Here is a 5,731-nt window from a genome sequence, read left to right as displayed (position 1 = left end):
CTCCTATATCTCTCTCTCTCTCTCTCTCTCTCTCTCTCTCTCTCTCTCTCTTTTTAAAAATATGTTTTACCTGATTTCAGAGAGGAAGGGAGAGGGAGAGAGTTAGAAACATCAATGAACTGTCTCCTGCACATCCCCTACTGGGGATGTGCCCACAACCAAGGTATATGCCCTTGACCAGAATCAAACCTGGGACCTTTCAGTCCACAGGCCGATGCTCTATTCACTGAGCCAAACCAGTTAGGGCCCTCTTCCCTTGAGGTAGAAATTCTTCTATATCCCCATCTGCTTCTATCTCATTAGCTTCCTCTTCAGTTTGGCTTCAAATGAACCAAACATAATCAATTAATAAACAGTTAATGACAGAGAATACTCATTTTGCTTTTCACTTTTTAACAGATTATATTTTTAAATTAATTAAACTATTTGAAATTGTATTGCTTCCCCTAGTATCTATACTCTATCTTTTTAATATACTCTTCAACCAAGATCCAATTCATGTAAGCATACTACCACTAAAATATGATAGTAGAAGCAAGAGTGTCATCGAAAAAAGAAAGAACTCTTACCATTTGCAACAGCATGGATGGACTGGAGAGCACTGTGCTAAGGAAAACAAGTCAGTCAGAGAAAGAAGTATCATATGATCTTACTCATATGTGGAATCTAATGAAAAACAAAAACTGATGAACAAAAATAGATCCAGAGACACCGAAGCATCGAACAGACTGTCAAACCTGAGGGAAGGCAGGGGAGGGTGGGCAGGTGGGAAGAGATCAAACAATGAACTTGTATGCATATATGCATAACCCATGGACACAGACAACAGGGTGGTGAAGGCCTGGTATGGGGGTGGACTGGGAGGGGTCAATGAGTAAAAAAGGAGACATATGTAATACTTTCAACAATAAAGATAAAAAAAGTGTCATGGAAGTGTTGACTTACAGAAAACTTCAGGTCATTCTAATTTAGTTTAGGCTACCAACAATAAAAACTTTAAAACAATTTATCCCATTAAACCTGGAATTTAGTTTGCTTCTTTCTTTCTTTCTTAATTTTGTAAATATCCTCTCATTTTAAAGCTTTCTTGAATTCTCTTCAGTTTTCAAATAATTATTTTCATAGTCTTTCCATTATCTTTAATGCATACAAATGACAAGGTGGCTAGTCATAGTTAATGTAGCTGAAGTACACAGGTCTATTTTATTATATTTTGTACAGTCACAAACTTTATATTATTTTTCTTAATTATGCTAATTAAGATGCTTAAAGGCCAAAGTTCTAGTACATGCCTATATTCTAATGATTTAAAATTTATGTCTAAATTTTCTTAGTCCTTCTATGCTTAGTTCAAATAAAAATATTCCAACACGTGAATGGGAATCTTGCATGATACCACTACACCAGCGGCGCCACTCCAACACGTGAATGAATGAGAAGAAAAAAAGAAATGTAATGAGAAAATTTGTGACTGGTGCAAGTCTTTCTATTTGCTTACTGACAATCCTACTTTTACTTACATATAGTAGGTATTTCAATTTATCATGGAAATCAAAATTATAAAGTCAAATGAGACTGAAAGTGCTAAATGAATGTATAGTGTAATTGATATGTAATATGCTATGATGAAATTTCTTATGATTAGGATTTTGTATTGAGGGCTCCTGATCTTTAGCTCAGCCATCTGTAATTATTAAACAAACTAGTGGCCCGGTACACAAATTTGTGCACATTGGAAGGAAATTAATTAGAAGAAATATTTTAATATCACTATTCGCCCTTTCTCTATAATAGAAGTATTAACCAAATGCACGATCGACAATGACAGATCGAAACACATGTGTGTAATTGGTGAGAGCTTTATATGTATCGCGCAGGCACTTAGCCCTTTTTAGATACAGAATAAACTTGCTTAATTAGACCTGCTTTCTGATTTAGCTAAACTTTTTACAGCCCAGTGAAGCACCCCAACTTCTCTTTCAGGTAATTGTCAGCAACACAGCAGTAAATACCAACACAAACCAGATTATTATCATAGATCATGCAGGGAGAACAAAGGGTAAAATATTTAACTGCATCAGCGTTTGACTATATTCTGCAGAGTGAGTAATCCAGGATCAAATGAGATGAGGCACAGGAAAATGCTTCACAGACATTTGGTTACAGTGTGAAATGTTTCCACCTGGCAATAAAGCAAGTCGTGTTCCTGGGCTGAAGAAACTGCAAGGAGGCTACTCATTGCTAGGGAGAGGAGCCGGAGGTTGCTATGTGATGTCATTACCCAGCACCCACAGCGAAAGTTTCTGGGCTGGGCTGGGCTGTGGGCCGGATTTTGCACCATGGGGTCTTGGCAGCATTGGCTGCGATTTGACAGGCTGTCATTCTAGGATGGTGACGGTGTCCCACTTGGGGAAAGCCAAGTGTTGCTTTGTTGGTGCCAGGTCTGCATTACTGTTTCTCTGTAAATGACCAGTGTGTGTCACGACAGCTTATGCATTGAGCATCTGCCCCTTGGTGGTCAGTGCGCGTCACAGGGACTGGTTGAATGGGCGGAGGGACACTTAGCATATTAGACTTTTATATATAGACTAGAGTCCCAATACATGAAAATTCGTGCAAGAGTAGGCCTTCTTTCCTCCGGCTGCCACCACTGGCTTCCCTCTGGCACCCAGGACCCAGGCTCCTTCCCTGCTCCCACCACCAGCAGGCACCCAGGACCTGGGATGGCTTCCCTTGGGCCACTGGCAGGCACCTGGGACCCGGGCTGGCTTCCCTCCAGCCCCGGCTTTGTCAAGGACATCTGGAATGACATCTGGAAGATGTCTGGTCTAATTAGCATATTACCCTTTTATTATTATAGACTAGAGGCCCGGTGCAGAAAAATTTGTGCAATGGGGGGGGGGGAAGGTGGGGGGGGGGTCCCTCAGCCCCACTTGTGCCCTCTCACAGTTTAGGACCCCTCAGGAGATAACCATCTGCTGGCTTAGGCCCGCTCCCCAGGTGGCAGATGGCAGGCCCGATCCCTCGGTGCCTGCCCCGCGTCCCCAGGTCACGCACATGGCAGGGCTGATGCGGGGGTTGGGGCGCTGCCCCGGATCGGGTTGCACATGGGACGCACTGGGCAGGTAGCACACGGGACGTCCGCGTGGGCTGGCGGATCGCTGCTGCCCCACCCGGCTGCCCTGGGTACTACAGGTTTGGGTCTCACATGGGATGTCCAGGCGGGCTGGCAGATTGCTGCTGCCCCGCCCGGCTGCCCTGGGTCGGGTCCCACACGAGACACCTCGGTGGGCCAGCGGATCGCTGCTGCCCTGCCCGGCTGCCCTGGGTCGGGTTGCACACGGGATGCCGGGATGGAGGCCAGGTGGGCTGGCCAATTGCTGCTGCACTGCCCGGCCACCCCAGGTTGGGTCGCACACAGACGCCTGCCATCCCGGGTCGCAGATAGCAGGCCCGATGGCAGCAGGGCAGGCGGGATGGTGCTGTCCCGCCCCACCGCCCCAGGTCGCAAATAGCAGGCCCAGATGGTTGCGGGGCAGGCAAGATGGTGCTGTCTCGCCCTGCCTGCAGTATGCAAATTAGCCGCCATCTTTGTTGCCAATGGGAGGCGTGGTGAAGGTACGGTCAATTACCATGTTTGTCTATTATTAGATAGGATAACTAGGGTCCCAATGCATGAATTTATGCACCTTGAAAGGATCTGTGGGCCATGAGGCTGTGGTAGGCAGAGGGATGGGTCCTCTGTGCCCCTGCCTGGCCCCTCCCTGTCTGCTAGCAGCCCCACTTCTGCTGCCGCTGCTCCCACTTGCTGATGGCGTGGAGCAACTGGGGCCAGTGCTGTCAGTGGGTGGGAGTGGTGGCTGCTTCCCCGGAGCAGAGGGAAGTGAAGAAGCTCTCAGGGGTAATCAGGGCCAGCAGCTGCTGCTCACACCCACTGATGGCACCAAGTGATCAGGACCAGCACTGGGCAACATGGTGTGCAGGAGCACAGAATTTTCAGTAACCACCAGAGGCTCACCCCAATGACAGCTATTGGTGCCCCACCTTGGTCTGGTGCCCCCATTCACCTGCTCCACCATCCCGCTGTGGCCAAAGCCTGCCATGTTTCACACAAGCCCCTGGTGGTCAGCGCACGTTATAGCAACCGGTTGTTCGGTTGTGCTAGTCTGTTTGCATAATAGCCTTTTATTATATAGGATAAGATGGGAAGGAAATAGGAAAGGAATTCTGTTCTGATTTAACAGCCTATTATACAACCAAAGGAATTATATCAATTCTGTATACATCATGATGGTAGTGTGCCTCACAGTTTTATTAGTAATACTTTTATACAAAATGTTGTCCACTCCATGTTTTTTGTTGTTGTTTTCTTTGTCATAGAATTTCACTCCCTTGATGTAGTTGTCTTCCAAGGATGAAGAAGCAGAAAATAGGGTACAGAATAGTTAAACCTTTGAACATGGAGCTAAGTGGTCAGCTTTGCTGCTTAGTTGTTGGTAACCTGGACCAGCTACTTCTCTGAATCGCAGAGTCTACATCTAAAAAAGTGATAACTGTATCTTTTCACTTCTCAGTAGTTTTGAGTCTCAATGAAATTATGTTGGTACAATCACACTGAAAAGGTAAAGTAATATTGGTACCAGCCATTTTATTATACCTGTTTTCTTACAGTATTTAATATCAGAATGTAGAAGCTTATAATTATTTCAGATATTTTATGATGCCTACATATAAGATAGCCATATAAATTATTGCCCAAATATATAATAAATTCTCCAGACAGCAGGTGTATGATTAACCAACTTATAACTACTGATCTGGATGAGTTTCTAGCGTATCATTAGGCACAAATGAATTCCAGAAAGTAATTTAACACTTTAAAATTGCCTGCTTGCCAAATGCCATGCATATATAAAAAGGATTGAAATGGAATATTAGGTCATTATTTGAACAATTTAAGCCATAACAGCATTTTTATGTCTTTAACAAGTAATGCTTTTGAACTTAATTTCACCTTTAAAAAATATACACTTGATCTGTTTTTCATTAATTTCCTAAAAACTCTACTTAGTCCTGTACATAAATTCTCTATCATAGTAACAATCCTATGCAGCAGGTATCATCATCTCCATTTTTTCAGATAAAGAAACTAAGTTTTCAGAGCTTACACAAGGCTTTCCCTGCAACAGACATAAATAAGCTACATTTTGGTGACTAAGTGGTATAATAAAGATGTTCTTCCTAAGGTTGTAATGAAAAGCAGAATTTGTGTGAATACAAAGCCAATGTACTTAAATACTAATTCCATGTCAATTACTAAATACAGTATCTGCCATATAGCAATTGCTCAAAAATGGTTACTATCACTATAATTAATAACATCCTATCTAATAAAAGAGAAACATGATAATAAGCCGTACCTCCGCTACCCTTCTCATTGGCTAATCAGGGCAATATGCAAATTAACTGCCAGCCAAGATGGCGGCCAGCAGCAAGGCAGCTTGAAGTGAACATGAGGCTTGCTTGCTTCAGTGACAGAGGACTCCAATGTTCCCCGCCTGCCGCTGCCGGCCTCTAAGCTTGCAGTTTGAAACATTGTTACAAATATAGAAGCTAAACAAAACCCTAGAAACCTGCTTTAGTCTGCCGGGCTTCAGCCAGCAGGATCGCAACATTGTAAGCAAAGGCCAGAAACCTACTTTCAGCAGTGGAGGCCTAAGAGCTGGAGCCA

Source organism: Myotis davidii, unplaced genomic scaffold (genome assembly GCF_000327345.1).
Source record: "Myotis davidii unplaced genomic scaffold, ASM32734v1 scaffold319, whole genome shotgun sequence".
NCBI classification, from domain to species: domain Eukaryota; kingdom Metazoa; phylum Chordata; class Mammalia; order Chiroptera; family Vespertilionidae; genus Myotis; species Myotis davidii.
Note: the sequence above shows the minus strand (reverse complement) of the source record.